General features: G+C 38.6%; 2 protein-coding genes across 6 annotated transcripts in view; one reads left to right on the top strand and one right to left on the bottom strand.

Moving 5' to 3' along the window:
* The window catches only part of STK32A (serine/threonine kinase 32A), a 127,109-nt gene extending 126,132 nt beyond the window's left edge, over positions 1 to 977 (bottom strand). For 3 of the 4 annotated variants that reach the window (XM_061189804.1, XM_061189807.1, XM_061189806.1), the window contains exon 1: positions 747 to 857. The gene's annotated coding sequence lies outside the window, so the exon portion shown is untranslated. The other variant, XM_061189805.1, reaches the window with a different exon arrangement.
* The window catches only part of PPP2R2B (protein phosphatase 2 regulatory subunit Bbeta), a 685,183-nt gene that overhangs the window by 115,379 nt on the left and 550,933 nt on the right, over positions 1 to 18,871 (top strand). The window lies entirely within an intron of this gene.

Genomic DNA, 18,871 nt, shown 5'->3' with positions numbered 1-18,871 from the left:
ACAACCACTTGCAGTTAAGTATTGTTTATATTTCATCAACTTTTGCTTCATCATTTTTATGTATTAAAACTGTAGGTACATAGTTTTTCCACCTCAATTCTCATGCCAAATTAATTCCCCTTTCATACTTCCCCAAAACAGCCACAGTTGTGAATCTGGTATACATTTTACAGTCCACTTTCTACGATTTTACACACACGACATGTCTTTTCAAGTAAGTCACCTAAATTACATCATACAGTAGGTATATTTTGCGTCTTACTGTAATCATTACCATTATACTTGTGTGATCTAGCCACGCTGATCTCTACAGCTCTGATTTCTGCTTTTTAAGCGCTGCATAGCAGTCCATTGTGTGAATCCTCGGCACTTTGTGTAAAAACGTTCAAATCCTTCAGCTTAGTGGGGGGGAAATCCTGGTGGAGATGAAGCCAACCATCAAAGGCAGTGTTGGCTTGTTTTGAGACTGGAGGAGAGAAACAAGCAGAAATACCTCCCGTACTTATCTCCACCCAGCAAATATTTATTGACGTCTGTCCGCATCTGGACCCGAGTCAGAGGCTGGGGGACAAAGTAGGGTACAAAATAGCTAAGAAGCTAGGAATGGTCCCAGCCCTATCAGATTGTGGTGGGTCATCCTGCCTGCCTGCCTTTATCTTTCTCTTCCGTTTTAACTTCCTAGCTTCCCAACAGTGCCCTTAGTATGCAGGTTTACTTAAAAGGAAAAAATCTAGACCATCACTCACCTAGATCTCGGCTCTCGCTTCGCCTTCCGAGAAGCTCAGACTGGTGCTTCCACCCGGGGAGCAGGAGCTAAAAGATCAACTCCGAGAAACGAGGAACAAGCAGGGAAAGGCACCTACCTGCCTGGGCGTTCCAGCGGCCGCGAGCGCGGGGCGGGGCGGGCTGGCACCTGCAGCTGCTGAGGGGTCCGAGCGCAGGCGGAGCTCGCAGCTCCTCCGGGAGGGGTGGTTCCGGGGTCGGGGCAGGGGCGGGGAGCAGACGGCCGGTGGGGCGGGCGGTCCCGGGCGCCGTGCTCCGCCAGGGGGAGGGCGAGGCGGGAGGGCGGCGCTGCGAGCTGGCCTCGGGTCCTGCAGCGCATTGGCAGGATCCGGAGCCGCAGAGACGCAGAGCGCGACCCAACTTCCCCGACCGAGACCCGGTTCCCCTGAAGTGACCCCCTTTCCCCCATCTCCCACTCAAGATACCCGGGCAGCGCCCCCGAGGATGGTGGATATGGAGGTGGCGGATAGGAGCCTGCAGATCTCAGATGGGGAGAGGCACGATTTCCTTTAATACTTCCTAGGGGTGCTACGAAGATCCAAGAGAGGGTTGAGAATTTTATAGATCCCGACATGAAGGATCATGTAACGATTACGGTTTTGCAGATTTCCTCGTTTTACAGCTGGGGAAATTGAAACAGAGAAGAAAAATACTTGTCCAGTGTAACATAATTAATGGAGAGAACCTTTTCTAGACCCGGGTCTCCTGGCTCCCAGCCCCCATTTTTAACATCAATCCCACTGGAAGTTTCTTTGTTCTCTCCCATGGCAGATCCCTGTACTTCCCCTTTGTAATAATCAACACGATTGAAATAACTTCTTACTGTTTTCTCTCTAACTCTAGAGTCACACACACTTAAGCCATCAGAGAACTGGCACATAGGTTTCTTACTGAAATTGCCAGGGTGTGAGATGGTGGGCAGTGGTGAGGCGAGGGTGAGGGGGGAGACACCGGAGGGTGTAGGTCTAGTCTGGGAGTTATGTGGGAACAGCTTCTATTCAAGTCCAGCGTTTCCCTGCAATGTGGAAATACCAGCTCTGCGTTGCCAAATATTCAGATTTTAAAAGAGAAGCGAGACACGAGAACTTCTGTGAAATCTCGCATCATTTATAAACATTGGCAAGTTTTAAAAATGTTAAAAACTGTGTTGGTCCAACAAAATGTGTCTGTGGCTGAAACATACTTTTCAGACTCCCACTTTTTGATCTATCTAGATGTAAACTTGCACAGAGTGCAAGAACCACCTTGGCTTTGGTCACCTTGTTTAGTACTAGCTCATACAATGGTGTCTAATGCATCTTAAATATCTGCTGAAATTGTTGAAGCTGTTGGTGGTCACCTTATAGTCAAGAGCCCCATAATTTACTCAAACAAAATTTCAGAGTAATTATCTTGTTTTATTATGAGTTAGCCCCTTTCGTCTTCTTTCTATTACCTCAGCCATGGGCTACATTCTATCCTAGTAATGTTCAAGGTTGGAATAACCTTGAACTTCAACTGGCCCACTCTCTCCTTTAGCAATGGGGGTCCTGAGGAAGGAATTTGCCAAAAGCCACACAATGAGTTGGTGGCAGAACTCTGTAGAACCTTACTTTATATTGCCAGCTCCTTATGAAAACCTGTTTGAGAGAGGATCAGCTGATATAAATGAACATTTAAAATGGAATTGGGGTCAAGTTCCAAAAGAAGGCAACCAAGTTTAGAAAACAAGAAAAGAGAATTTTTAAGGAATCATTTCGGGGAGAGGATATTATTTTTAAGGCACAAATCAGACACCTGATTGAAAATACATTGTTTTTATATAACATCTGGTAGTTTCCAAAATACTTTGATTGTCTTCATTGCATTGGAGATGCACTACAGATTTATTGGACCCCTATTATCATCTCCCCCTTTCCCCTAGGAGATAATGATATCCATTTTATCACTGAGAAAACTGAGATTGCAATAAAGTAGATTGAGACTAGAAGTGATGTCTCTGGAAGCCTCTTTTTGGTCCTGGCTTGCATAAAGAGCTTTGGAATCAGGCAGCCTTCTACCCAAATGTGAGCTCCACCTCTTAATATCTCTGAGATGTTTGCCAAGTCACTTAAAGGTCCAAAGTCTCAATTTCCCAATTTTAGTAAAGGGGATAATGGTCATTCCTATCAGCTATGATTAATGGGAGATTTAATGAGACAATGTATGTATAGTAATGCACTTAGCGTGGTGCTAAGCAGCACAGAGTAAGCACGCAGAAACTGGCAACTGTTAAGGCTGTCATTTAAATTAGCAGGCTGCCAGGTTCTGCCCTAATACTTCTCAGATATCTTCTACAAACCATTCTTTTGTCGGTACAGTCACTTCTGCTTAAAATAAAACTACTCATCAGTCCTAATGTTTTTAGTCATGTAAAGGCTTGGCATACACGGTTTTATAGAAAAAATAGTGATTCTTATATCGTATGTAGTCTATCAAATGCAGGTCTGTTTCAAAGAGCTGATTGTGTTTTACCCTTTTATTTATTCAGTTGCTCATACTCTCTTGTCTCTATTCCTATCTTAAACATAGCTGTTTAAGGAGACTGCCATAAAGCAGTTACTTGGGAGACTAACCAAGCCAGATACTTATGACAATCTTTGGAGCCACCCAGTGGAGAGGACAATGAAGTGACCAGTAAACCAGTGAGGAAGTATTGTCCAGATAGATATCCAGAATTTGAAAACTTTTTTTCTTTAAGTCATGGCTTACAACACAAGCGCTAATACCACGCCAATCCAAGCATTCCATTCTTGGCTTGAAGCTGTCCACTGGGTTCCACAGCATTGAGAATAAAGTGACACTCTTTTATCCAGTCCATTCCCTGCCAACTGGTCCAACTTCAGCTAGGACCAGTGTTCTGCTCATTCCACCCCAGCCACCATGGCTTTCTGCAGACCATGCTAAGTGTGTCCCTACCCCAGGACATTTGAATGACTCTTGTTTATGCATGGACATGGTTCTGGACTCATCATTCAGCTATCAGTTCACCTTTCCCTAGTTCAGAGAGATCTTCCCTCAATTTCTTACCTGAAGTTGTTTCCCTGCCACTTTCTCCATTCCCCACCATGTACTCTAATTTCTTCCATCTTATCACTCATTACAAACTATAATTCATTTGCTTACGTAAGTTCTTTGCTATGCTTTCCCCCACCGAATGCAGGCTCCATGGGGGAAGGAACATCTGTCTTATCCACCATTATACATCCAGTGTTGAACCAGTATTTGGTAAATAGAAAGCGTTTAATTAAATAAATAAATGCTTGTCTATTTCTACCATTTTTTTTCACTTCTTAGTCCAGGAGGAAAATACAAAGAAGATGTATTACACCTCAAAGCAGTAACCATTCCCATGATGTAAATGGACACTTATTGGGCTATATTTAAAACATACAAAGACAAGTAAGACATGAAGCTGGACATGAGAATTTTGTGGTTTGGATGGCAGTGTAACTACAGCCTGAGATTGATAGGTGCCCAGTGGGAACCCCTGGAGAGCAGTGGCTGAATCGGTTACTTCTGCCTGAAGGTGTCAGAAGCTTCAGTAACTTGGTCAGTGTCTTGAAGGATGAATGGAAGGTCACTAGATAGAGAGCAAGGCATTCCAAATCTGGAGACTGGGGCATAATATCTGGGGAGACATTATAAAAAATGTAGTGTAATTGGAAAATAAGGAGTATAGTGGGAGTGAGAAAGGATGGAAGAAAGATCTGAGGAACCAAATATGCTATGGAAAAGAGCTTGAAATTTAAACATAACGGCAGTGGGAAGCCCTCAGATGTGTTAGGCAGGAAAATGGACCTCATTAAGTTGAGTTTTAGTAAGATTGCTCTGCCCTCTCCACGTAAGACAAAGCTTTATTTTCTCTTGGTCTGACATGCAAATTATTCTCAGTAAAAAGATAAGTTCTCTTTTGTAACAATAAGAAAATTCTCCTTAGTTATCCAATAAATCATAGATCCTAGCACAGTGTCTCAGATTTAGTAATTCGCAAATATTTGTTGAATGCAATTTAATGTTCAGTTTTACCTGGTTTGTCCACTTCTACCAATTGACTCACTTGTAGAAACTGTGTGATAACCTGACATTTCTTGTAGCTATTAGCCTTGCAAAGACCCTCCATTTTGTTTCTCAATTTCATTAAGTGAGTTATATTCATAGTTTCTAAACGACCTTTACAAATTCTGTAACCTCAAGTTCACGATTTATTTAACAACCCATTCCTGCAGAGTTTATCATTTGTCTACAGTGGGGACAACATCATGCCGGAAGCTGGAGCCACAAAGATAAATAAACAAGCCCTGTTCTTAAGGAGCAAGCATTCTAGTGGTTGCACAATATGTATCACGCTGTCTTCACCATTCAGCCTGTGAGTGTGACAGTTTAATTGAGGAGAAGGAAACAATAAGATGTAATGGGAACATTTTATATTTATTGTCCAAAATAAAGAGATAGATATAGTATCAAATTGTTCCCTCATACATGCTTACTCAAAATAATTAACTGAAAAAGAGAAAGAGAGGAAAAATGGGTAATGAGTTAAAGCACATGAGAAATGAATAGTTGTGGTGCCTACTGTATATACAACCGTGTGCTCATTTATTCCACAGCATTCATTGAGGAGGGAATCATTTAATTTTTGTCCAGACAATTTGCATTCTTGGTGAGAAAAAAATTTTGTTAGCGTCAGACAGACCTGGGTTTGTTTCTTGAATTCACCGTCTAAAGCTTCATGCCCTTGTGAAGTCATTTAGACTCAGAGTCTTTGTTTCTTGATCTGTACAATATGGATGCTAGTAGTACATATTCCCAATGAGTATTGCAATGACTAAATGAGATAGTGCATGAAAGCACTTTTTGCCATGCATGGTGCAGAGAGATACCTAATAATTGCATTATTATTACTATTATTACACCAAATACCTCTCCTGTGTACAAAAAGTGTGAAAGAATGTCCATGTTACTGGGCCCTCCTCAGCACTGTTGGTTTGGAAAGATCATTGTTGGGAGACATGGTTAGAACCCTGAACTAAATAGATACATATTTTAAGGAGTTCATCATCTAATAAAAATTCAGGCAAATTAGCTGGCAATTTCAGTCCAGGGTAATAGGGGCGTGATAACAGAAGTTAGAATGCTCCGCGAGTACATAAATGAAGCACATGGCCTAGTCTAGGGGTGTCAGCAAAGGTGTCACAGGAGCATAGTACCCAAGCTCAGTCCTGAAGGCAAAGTACACGTTAGTTGTGCAAAGGGAAGGGGAAAAGAGTGCTCCAGCACGAGGGAACAGCATGTGCAAAGCTGTGTGGGCAAGAGAGAGTGGACTGTGTTCAGGGAAACCAAGGAGCTTTAGTGTGGCCAGGTTGTGAAGGAGGAAAACACCATCCACAGAGAAAACAGCAAGTGCAATATCCTGACAGAGGCAGTGTGTACTCCTGTCACGACAAATCCATAAACTCTGTGCTGCTATCTTCTGTTTTCAGAACAGAAAACAGAAACTCAAATGGTGTCGCAAGTTTCCCAAACTCCCAGCTCTGGTTTACTACAAAGTCAATATCCTTTTCATTACGCTATAGGCTTCCTCTCTGTATGGCATATGTGTGTGCGTGTGCTTGTATGGATAAGTGCATGTGACACAATTTTAATCCCTTCTTATATCATAAATATAACGATCAAAAATATAACCTTAAAGAGAGAGCATTCCCATAAAGTTGTTTTAAAGCCAGAAGATTTCAACCTGGCTTTTCTGATGTCAGCTACTCATATTATTCAACCAAACGATCTATGAATGACAACTCACAATGTGCAAAGGATTTAACTTCTTAAACAGTTTCTGTATATTATAAAGAAAGAAATGAGACATTCACAGCTTGACTTTGTTCTCTACATCATTAGTTTATACCTCACTCTTATGAAAGATTAGATAAAGCTGTGACCATGAGGGGATGGAGTGATCTTATTTACCTATAAACAATTTAATTTAATTCCTTAAGTCACCGGTTCCCTCCTCAGGCCTTTATTCTCCACACACACACACACACACACACACACACACACACACACACACACACACACACACATACACACCCCCTAAATAGTCATATATTAGAATATTCAGGAGCATGTAGGAATGGTCAATAGACTTGGTATTTACATAGATAATATAGCAAGCTAATAAGTACTCATCTACCATTTCCCCTCTCCTTCCTTTATCTTGGTGTTTTTCTTGTTTACTTGGATGTCTTTGCAATGAGCTGGCCTTCCATATGACCCAGAAGTGCAGGGAATGACATGGAGTTGTGTTCTGACAATGGAAAATACATCTGATGAAATTATATTTCTTTTTTTTAATTGCCTAAGGAGATATTTAAAAATCTATTAATGTATAAATACATATTTTTCACGTTTAGGGTGGATGTTAGGTTTCATTGGATTAATTTATGTGTTTTGTTTTGGACTCTTCTGCCTCCATTTGTGGATTTTTGGGGATAGTGTTTTTTTCCCTAAAAAATTGCCCTCTTTAGACACAAATGTTTCTCAGTTTAGCCTATCCATGGTGTAATTCGAGATATCTTCTCCCAGAGTTGTGAATTTTTGTATTTTTGGAGGCTATTTCGATGAGAAGTTTAGAAAAGGCAAATAGGAAACAATCTAGAATATAAATCAAACCAGGAAGTAGTGAAATATCTTCAAGTGTCTCAGAAATTAAGGGTAAAATGCTGTCCTTTACTCCTCTCAAAGCTCATCTCTGTTCAGTGCACATCGAAGAAAGCGTGCTGTGGTCCTCAAAGGCACCTGACTTGGTTTTCTAAAATTCTGATTTTTTCATCATTTTGTACACTGCTAGGTATGGAAGTGACTTACATTTTAACAGATTATAGCATTGAACTGTAAAAGGGAATAGAAGAAAGAGAAATTGTGTATTTGGCTTTTTTTGTATCCCGAAGTAGGCCACATCTTCTGAATGCTAGTTATATTCATGAAGCATTACTTCTGAATCAAAATTCTGTTGTATCATTGGTCTATGTAATAATTTCAAATATACCTCATCTTTATTGTGGCACATCCATCCTTTGGTGAGTGCTGTTAATAGTTTGGTTTCTACAGGGAATGGCTCAGGACCTAGAGAATGGTGGTAAAGATTCAGCATTTTAAAAGGAGCCTTTTGGAAGAACTACATGCAGTACTTAGAAGGTAAATTACTAAAGCAATTTCAGTGTATTTGTCCTAATCAAAGAAGCATCTTTTCCAAAAGTGTAAATTGTTCAGATCAGCATGACACAAGTTCACAATGACTTATTTCAAGTAACTTCCAAGTGTGAAACACTGTCCTTTGGTGTACTTAAAGTCCATATGATTTTAGTGAAAATCCAAGTAAGAGTCTTATTATCCTTCCTTGCGTCTCCCTTATTCTAAGTAGCAAAGTAATAATAATAATGATGATGATGATGATGATTAATGAAGGAAAAGAAGAGAAATAGATTAAAACTACTACTACTACTAATAAATATTTATTTAGAATTTTTTATGTGCCAAGCGCTGAGCCCAACACTTTACTTGCACCCCATCATTCAATGCTAACAATACCAATTTTCAGTCAAGAGTACTGGAGCTTAAAAAGGTCAGAGAGTTTGTGCAGAGTCACAGGATAGAAGCCCAAGTAGTCTGAGTTCACGGTCTGGGCGTTTCATCCTATAAATTTTTTTCTTCTGTATGACACTTACAAATCTAGAATTAGAGTACTGGAGTTCCCTTGTCTTCTGAAACACTCTTTGGATTTAGCTCTGTACCTGGGGAGATGTCACTGGCCCATACCTAGGATCAGACTTTCCATCTGTTAAATAAAGAGGTTGGACTGGGTAGTTTCTATGGTCCCTTCTAGTACTGTTATTCTATGACCAGGGAGCACATACTGTGACCTATGGGTAGAGCAAACAGCCAACTCTGTTTGCCCTGGATTGAAAGGGTTACTGAGATGTGGGACTTGCAGTGCTGATATCAGGACAGTCTGGGGCAAACCTGGACTGTTTGTCACCTACTACAATACCTGTTCTTTTGACCTCATTATTCTGAGCACAACCATTTTTTCGAGAATTCTTTGAACTCCTTTGACTGGGACTTCCTGTTTCTTAGATAAACTCTTGAAGAACTAGAGTGTAGAGTAGATTATTCAAAGGGTGGTGGGCCTGCTTTTTCCTCCCCAGGCATGGTACACTTGAGTGGTTGGGATAGTATCACCTTCCTTTCCTTTTACTTCAAATGAGTGGGCTGGTTTGTTTTGCAAATTTGCTTTTGCTCTGATACTTGAGGAATGCACACTGACAAGATGACAGCAGTAGTAGTCCATCTGAAATGATCTCCACTGATGAAATGAAATGGTTATGTAGTAAGGGTAACTTCATGTTATTAAACACCTACTCTTCAAAAGGCATTTTGTGTGCACTAAATGAATTTTGAAAGCAGTGATTCCAAGTAGCTATAATTATCCACACTTTAAGGGCAAGGAAGCTGAGACTCAGAGAAGTTCAGTAACTTACTGAAATTAACAGCTAAATCTAAACTGGGATTTGAACACTGGCACCCCCAAGTTCAGAGTCCCTATTTTTCCCATGCAAATGGCGACTTCTGCTGTTCAAAACAGCTACAGTTTCTAGTTTCTTTGAATATGAGTGCTGCTTATGTTCTTGAAGATTCCACATGAAATACATTGAGATGTCTGGCTTCTTGCTTTCAAATCCTGACTTTCTTCCTATGCAGAATAATGGGATCCTTTCTTTGACAGATATGAAGCAAGTGCCTTATGTACTGCTGTATATTCCCCCTACTTTGTAAGTTTCCTGTTTCATTAGAACAGAGTTATATTTCCAGTTCTTGTTAGAGTAAGCAAAGATGTATTTTTATCATTAGAAGAAACAAGGTCAGTAGAAAGTTGAAAAAAACTACTTCCACGGACTTAGGTAGTTCAGGCAACAAGAAATAACATTTCAATGAATCTCAGCGTTTAACAGAATTTACTTGTTAAAACTACAATTCTAAATAATATGAACTACAAAATGTGTCTGCTCAAATCTAGTATGTAATACTAGAAAATCCTTAACTCTAAGTATAAAGAAATAGATGCAAATCTAATTTTTGAAATCTAATCATTAATTAGCATTAACACAATTTTTGCAGTGTCTAAACAAACAAAACTACAAAATTATGGGAGTATTACAAACATTTATTGTATGCTTACTATGTGAATTTAATCCTCACAAAAGCCTATGGGTAAATAATTTCTCCTTTTGTACTAACGCAGAATCTAAAGTTCAGCCAGATTAATTTATGTGACTAGGAAATATGAGAGAGAGTATTAGAGACCATATTGGAACCTTAGTCAACCTAATAACACTCGGATATGTTATCTCAGAATTATTCCAGAAATTTTTTTGTTTTTGAATTCTTTCTCTGGGATGTTCTATTGTATATTATAGTAAGCCTAATTAACTCAGACAAGGTTACTACTTATGACCATATTTAAATTATTCAACACATTTTAATGCATCCGTTGTTAATCTGATTCCATAATGTATGTGTGTATGTGATTGCAAACACCCTGGCTACTCTTACACAACTAATTAAGAGTTTAAAAAATGTGTGAATTATTAATTCAATTTTCCTACCTTTATTTGACTATTATGGTAAATACATACCATACTTTTCTACCTTTATTGAAAAGCCATCTTTCTTCCAACCATGGAGAATTAGATAAACTTTTCTGTAGAGGACATTTTTCTTCTTAATTAATTATGTAATTTTAACATCTGACTTTCACGAGACACTTACTGTGTTTCCTCTGCTGCTTAGCTATTTCCTCCTTCTATGTTAGTTGTTCTTCTCCAGTAACAGGAACTGAATGTTACCCAAATACTAATGAGAGTTAAAGAAATTTCAAATTATATTTCAGCAAATGAGATGTTTCTTTTCACATATATGGAGAAATTAATGGCTCCAAAATCCTTTAAAAGAAGAAAAACTTCATTTGCAAAGATTATAGAAAGCAATTAAGTTCTGAACTAATAAAACGTTGACTTATATTGATAGTTAATATTAAATAGTTTTCAGTTTGCATAAACCAAAATTTAATCAGAAGTAAAATTCTACTTAAGTTTGCATAATTCACTGCAGACTCAAACACTTGTAAAAGCATGTGTAAGCATATCATTAACCAATTGCAAAGGATTATCATACTAACATGAAATATAAATAGCATTAATCATACTTTGATTTAGAGTATTTTTCCTAGTGATTCCTCCACCATTCCTATGGGGAAAGGAGGGACTTGTTTTAGCTTCTGAAATAGAAGATTAGAGAAGTTACTTGTTTTTTTATAACTTTAAAAATGTAACTAGTAAATAGTGAACAATTTGAAAAATAGAATGCATCCTCCCAAGACTCCCATAGTATTCACTGAACTTACTTCTTAGCTGGATTATGAAATACTGACAAACTTCATGTTAAATTTACATCTCAGTGGCCTCTATCAGAGCCCCTAATTTCAGGTCAAATTCCTCTCTGTAGTCCCCCATAAATTCCTGGTTCTTTCTTATTTTTATGTTTGGCATTCCTTTCTTATGATGAATTTTTTATAACAAAATAAAAGTAATATAAATTTTATAATAAAATTCACCTTTTTAAAGTGTGTCGTAAGACGAGTTTTTGACAAATACATATATTCATGTTATATTACTTGCCCTTTTTTTTTTAAATTGGGGTGTAGTTGTTTTACAATGTTGTGTTCATTTCTACTGTACAGCGAAGTGAAATAGAGTTCCCTGTGTTATACAGCAGGTTCTCGTTAATTATCTATTTTATACATATTGGTGTATATATATATCAATCCCAATCTCCCAATTCATCCCCTCCCCCCTTTCCCCCCTTGGTATCCATACGTTTGTTATCAACTGTGCCACTGATACCAATTCTCTTGACTTGGCATTCAACCCACTATTTTCTCATCATACTTTAGCTTATACTTATTCTGTAAAGGATCAATTAGTAAATATTTTAGACTTTGTGGGTGTACACCCTCTGACACAGCTACAACTCTATGTAGTGTAAAAATGGCCATAGACAATATGTAAACAAATAACAGTGACTATTTTCCAATAAAACTTTATTTATGGACACAAATATTAATACATATGATTTTTACATTTCACAAAATATTATTATTCTTTGATTTTTTTCAGTGATTTAAACATGTAACATCTATTTTTAGCTCACAGGCCATACAAAAACAGGTGATGAGGTGGATTTGATCAATGGGCCTTAATTAGCCAAAGGATCATAAAATCATAAAATTCAGTGTAAGTTCTTGAAAGCATCTCATCTAGTACTTTCTTTTTAAAAATCATATACAGAAATGAAGCTCAAAAACAGCAAAGGAATCTAAGTGGTTTAAAAAAATTATATGCAATGTCAGAGAGTCTGCACTGGTCAACCTGTATTGGCTGCCTGGAGTGCTGTGCTGGGAAGAACCGTGAGGTCCAGTCTGGGCCAAATGGGAGGAAAATCGTGTTGTGATTGATTGATGATGTCTGCCTTGAGTGCCACAGTGGAATCAAATCAGAGGGATATTTAATGTATGCATATTCACCTGTTTGTGCTCTTCTAAAGGAGAGGGAGAAGAGGGTGGACCAAAGAGACGGAAGTCAAGATTGTATGAATGAATGGTAACTTGAGAATGAGGATGAGAACAAATGAATGAACAAATGAACAAATTGAAATACTGCAGGCTCTTCTGATTGCCTTCCACTCAATGAGTATATTCCTCAGTGTGTGAGAAGATGGGTAGGAATCTCTTGTTCCCTCAGTCAGGCACATTCACCATACAGAGAGATTCTAGGCTTTAAAATACTTTCTTTAAAAATTGCAACATGTCCCAGATGCAAGCTACCTACCTAACATGGTGTTCAATCAGAAAAAAAAAAAATAAGAAGAAGAAAAAAGAAGTATGTTTCAGTAAGAAAGAAAAATTTGGCTGTGTTGGATGTTTTGAAACATGTTACATTTAGGTCCAACATGGAACTTTCCCAAATGCAGTTTTGACTTGATTCGTTTTTACCTTATGTGATGTGCTTACTACCCAACCCCCTTGAAAGATGTGTCTCTACTGTAGGTCACAAATTTGACATTCCCTATTAAGCCCAAGGTAACACCAGACATTAACAACTCAATTTTTAATTTTACTTGGTACCCTCACCCACAGGGGTACAAGGGATCAAAGAATATGTCAAATGCTTAAGGAAGGATGCTGCATTGTCACATTTAGGAGAAACTGAATCAAATTATCCTATTCTTTTGAAGTTAAGAATGACCTTCTAGAATGGTGTCTTTACTCATTATTTATTCTTTTCCTCAGGCTTTTATATCCGGAGTAAAGAAATAGCAGGGCCAGAGGCTATTCTTTACTTTTCTGATAACTTTATTGGATGATCGAGTTTACCTTAGTCATTCAAGTATCTATACTAACTGTTCACCCTTGCAGCCACCCTACAGAACAAGTGGGATCAGACAAACAGGAGTTCAGGCAACGATACTGAACTCCAGCAATATAAGCTCAGGCCCTTGCCCGGGGTCAGTCTTGGTCTCTGCCTGGTTTGCAGCCCATGACGATACTGATACCAATTTACATAATCATGAGTTACAACTGCCATTTTTCCACGCTCAGCACTGCTTCTATTATAGGGAAATTGGTTACCAGACAGAAAGGGAACATATACAAAAGCATTTAGAATTCTAAATATCATTCCTTTCTTTGTTCCTAATCTATAGATACTTCTGTAAATCCTTTGAAAAGTACAGAAGTGGTATATTCTAAGTACAAACTGGAGTATTAATCAGGGATTAAAGATACCCGGTTTCTATTTAGGCTCTGCCTTGTGTGCTGGTTAGATTCGACATCTCTTATCTGTGGGATAAAGAAAGTACTGTATCTGTCTCTTTTGGCACAAGGGAGCTATGAGAGTAAATGATATATTCTGCTTCAGTATAATTCCTTAGTTAATTGCATTACTATGTAAAAATTATGATAATAAATGTTATTGCTCAAACCATTATTTGTGGTTTATGACAAACAGGCTTATTTCCCCCCAATTAGTTCTAATATACCAGCAGATACCCTTTTTTTCTTACAGCCTATAACTGTTTGCTAAGTACACTCTTCCAAATTATTGGTTAGGCAAGAACAAAAAATCCATTGCCCTTGCTGTATATTAACTAGAAAATTGGCACAAATAATCTTTGTGTTATAAATAGTTCCCTTTCATCCCAGATGCAACTAGAAAGTCAAAGAAAATAATGTTATAGATGAAGACAAGCATTCTTTCCATTTTCTGGAAGGAACACAATGTTGCCAGTGTTCAATTTTTTTCCCTTTCATGATTTCCACAGACACTGCCTAATTGTGTAGCCCTGATAATTTTCCAAAGAGGCTTGCTAACATGTGAAGGATCATATTTTCTGGTGATAAAGAGACATGACAGCTCTCTTTTACAAACCCCCAAATTCAATAATTCCTAATTTTGTTTTTTGGAAAGTTAATGCTATACAGGTCAAGGTAAATGTCTTTCTAAAATCTTAGTGTTAAGTTAGCTTTTTTTTTTATTGTGGTAAAAAAAAAACACAATATGAGACCGCCCTCTTAAATTTTTACATGTAGAGTACAGTATTGATAGCTGTAAGCACAGTGTTGTACAGCAGATTTCTAGAACATTTTCATCCCGCATGGCTGAAACTCCATTCACATTGAATAGCAACTCTCTGCTTTCCCTGCTCAGCACATGGCAACCTCCATTTTATTTCCTGCTTCTATGAGTTTAACTACTTTAGATACCTTATATTAGTGAAATCCTGTAATATATGTCCTGCTGTGTCCTTATTTCTGTTAACATAAGGTTCTCAAAGTTCATCCATTTTATAGTATATGACAGGATTTCCCTCTTTTATAACTGAATGATATTCCATTGTATGCACATACCACTTTTTAAAAATCCATTCACCTGTCAGTGGACATTTAGGTTGCATTCATGTCTTGCCTATTTTGAACAACGCTGCACTGCACATGAGAGTGCAAATATCTCTTCAAGATCCTGGTTTCAGTTTTGTTTTGATAAATAACCAGAATTGGAATTGTTGAATCATATGGTAATTCTATTTTTAGCTTTCTGAGGAAAAGCTTTACTGTTTTCCATAGTGGCTGCACTATTTTATATTCCTACCAATAGCGTGGAACTCCAATTTCTCCACATCTGTAACAAAACTTGTTATTTTCTGGGCTCTTTTGATAATGGCCATCCTAGCAGGTGTGAGGTGCTACCTCATTGTGGTTTTGACTTGCATTTTCCTGATGGTTAGTGATGTTGGCCCTGGGCTTTTCTTTCTTGGGAGATTTTTGATTACTGACTTAATCTCCTTACTAGTTATAGGTGTGTTCATATTTTCTATTTCTTTCTGATTCCATCTTGACAGGTTGTATGTTTCTAGAAATTTATCTGTTTCTTCTAGGCTATGTAGTTTCTTGGTATGTAACTGTTCACAGTAGTCTCTTATAATCCTTTTAATTTCTGTGAAATCAGTTGTAATGTCTCCACTTTTATTTCTGATATTATTTTTCTAGTCTTCTCTTTTTTTTCTTAGGCTAGCTAAGGATTTGTCCATTTTGTTGATATTTTCAAAAAAACCACTCAAGACAAAGACTTGCTTGTAGGCAGTTTACTTTGGGAAGTAATCTCAGGGAACAGGAAAAGGGCAGGGGAAGACTTTGAAGACTGAAGCAGGGAAAAAAGGAAAGGTAACAGAAGAGGGGATTATTCAGCTGGTTTTATTGTAGTCAGCTGAGACTGACCTTGTAGGAACCCTGTGAGGAACCTGTAGAATGTCCCTTAAAATAATCCACCTGAGGACAGATGAGAAGAGTTATTTACTGCTGCATGTTGCTTCAGGATATTATAATCCCTAGTAACTTTATCCCCCCCTCTTGATCATTCCTTAAGAATTCAGTCCAAATTTTTACATCCCCACTGTCTACCACAATACTTTGAACATAGAAGGTACTTATTAATAAATACTTGTTGAATTCATCAATTGAATGTGCTCTCCTCAGTAGTTATTCTGAGCCAAGAGGGGAGCTACTAAAATCTGCAGTGTACATTGAAACTTTCCCTTAAGCAAAAACGACGAATATTAACTATGAGTCCATTTGGACTGCTAAAATAAAATACCACAGACTGGGTGCTTATAAACAATACAAATTTATTGTCCACAGTTCTGGAGGCTGGGAAGTCCAAGATCAGGGTACCAGGATGTTCACCTTCTAGTGAGGGTCCTCTTGGTGGTTCATAGCCTGAGCCTTCTCACTATATCCTTACATGGTGGAACGGGCTGGGGATCTCTCTGCAGCCTTTTTTATAAGGTACTAATTCCATTCATCAGGGTTCCACCCTCATGACTTAAACACCTCCCAAAGGCCCTACCTATTAATTACATCATTACTGGGCATTAGAATTTCAACATATCAATTTTGTGGGGGACATAAATATTCAGACTAAAGCATTAACCTTTATCTCAGAAAAAGTGTCCAAATTATTCTCTACCTCTTGACCAAGGCTACCACTGGTGGGGTGGAAGTTTTAATGTCTTTCATACTTTAAAAATTTATGAATATATATCATTGTTCTACAGTTCCTTGTTTACCTTAAACACACATACAGAGACAGACACACACACACAGACACACACATAACTTGCTCCAGAGTTGTACTGCCTGGGTTTGAGGTCTGATATAGCTAACTATTCTCTAGGTGGCTTTGGGCAAGTTGCTTATCCTCTCCGTTCCTGTGATTCTACACCGATAAAACGACAATAATTCTAATACCTGCCTCATGGGAGAGTTATAGGTGATAAACCATGTAACCTACTTTATAAATAGGTACAAGCCCCCCAGATGAGGCATTTTATTGACAGTATATAGTAATAAAAGCACTGTTTGGGCCAGGGAAATATCTTCTGTGTATCTCTGGCATCATCTGAGTACACGTTATCAGGGGCAAGGTTGAAAATTTTTAACAATTGTCTGGCGTGGGCATTAACCAAACAGAGTGGTCACTGGTCATTAACAATCATTATGGCCCTACTGGTATGTACAGGTCAAATATAGGCATGCAGCTCCCTCAGAACTTTCCCAAAGCAGAGGGCTCCTCTGGTACTCTCCTGACTCCACTCCCTGTCTGCAGCTTTCCTGCATCCTGGGGCGGTCCAGGATTGCAAATAACTCTGAGCAGGCAGATTCAGATGGGAGATATGCTGCTGAGAGGTGAGGGGTAGTTGCCTCTGGGCAATAGTATGGATTACGGTGAGGAGGGGCCCTCCCATGCCACTCTTAGCCATTCTTCCTGCAGTTTTAGAGAATCAGGTGTGCTCTGCTGTGGAGAGAACCTGCATCTCTTTGCCCACGCGCGCACCAGAGCCACCTGGAGTCTCCCCTCTCTCAGCTGTCTACAGGCACCAGCAAGCACAAATTTCCATTTGCCAATTGTGTAAGAGCCAAGGGTGGAGGTCGCTGTCAGACTACTGCCATCAGTCTGACTTTGCATGGTTGTCAGCTGAAGAGGAAATGTTTACTTTTATTAAGCAAAACGATGACTACAATAGAAAGCTTACAGCCATCTGGTTTCTGAAGAGTGGCAAACTTTTATCCACTGCTTCAGTTTATAAAACCAAACAGTTAAAATATAGTGAATTCCCACTCCATCACTGTGGGATACATGGATGCTTTGGAAAAGGGAAAGAGGTAAATTTTTTACATGACCTTTTGCATTACATATCTTTATAGGTTCTCATTCAACACGTAAAAGCTAGAAACGTGACCTTATAAATGTGAATCCCCAGGACTCTTTGGGATCTGTGCTGCCGGATTTTTTAAAGCTTATTGCGTCGAGAGAGGGAATGAGATGTAGTGGAAAGAATGTGCAATTATAAGAGCTGGTTTTGTCTGGGACCTGTTATATTCTAACTATGGGAAAGTCAGAAAGGCATTGTCACTGTTCTGAGAGCATCTGCTTCTTCATCTGCATCAAGATCGTCCTTGTGTACTTTATAGCCTCGGGTACTGTGACACTCTTGAACGTAGCCACGAAGGGTTTGGGGGCACATCAGAAAATTCCCATCACCACTCCCACTCCTCAAGTCATCTGAGTCAGCTCTGGGGGGGACAAAACCTCAAGATTGGTTACCTCTGGCTGCCAGCTGTCTTCTTTAGGTACAACCTCCCATTGTGACAAAGAACAAATGGAGCTGCCAGAGGAGCCTGTGTTCCAGTTGTCCAAAGAGCGTGTCATGATGCCCAAAATGTGGCCAGTAAGGATGGGGGACTGCAAAGCTGGATGGGGACCTGGGAGATGCATTTGCAATCTGATAGCCAAATCTCTGTCTTCCCATGCGTGGGGTATGTCTATCCTTCTGCAGTAGACATGCCCTTTTAGTGTTATCCAGACTGGCTTCAGAGTTTCTCTGACCAAGAATGTGAGTTGTACAAATGAAAATTCCATCACTCTTTTAAACAATAAGAAAAAAATGATAAGGTTAAAAAACCTGTTTTCATTATCACGATGTTTGTCATCAAAAGATACACAAACTATTAGCACCTTGATACAAAATAAATTTTTTCAAATATTTAAATGCTGAAAATTATGTTTAATCACATTCTTGAGCAAATAGGTATTTTGTGGACAATGTCTAACCTGAATTTGAAGAGCCCATCATTCAAAAAGTCTTGATCAAGAATTGTGTCAAGCTATTATTTGGAAGTTATACAAATTGAATATTTAGAATAATCTATAATGCTTTGTACTTTATTTTTATAATAATATAAATAAGGTATAATAAAATTTCCCAAGCACATATACTCTCACATCCCTCAGTTAACTCCTGCATTCTGTATAAATGTCTTGATTTTCTGTGTTCTGCCTTAAAGGGTGGGTTTGAGGCTCTTTGGAGAAAATTCATAAGAATATGCTTTGTGAATCACATT

This window comes from Eubalaena glacialis, chromosome 4, assembly GCF_028564815.1.
Source record: "Eubalaena glacialis isolate mEubGla1 chromosome 4, mEubGla1.1.hap2.+ XY, whole genome shotgun sequence".
In the NCBI taxonomy this organism is placed as follows: domain Eukaryota; kingdom Metazoa; phylum Chordata; class Mammalia; order Artiodactyla; family Balaenidae; genus Eubalaena; species Eubalaena glacialis.
This window is presented reverse-complemented; position numbering and strand designations above follow the sequence as displayed.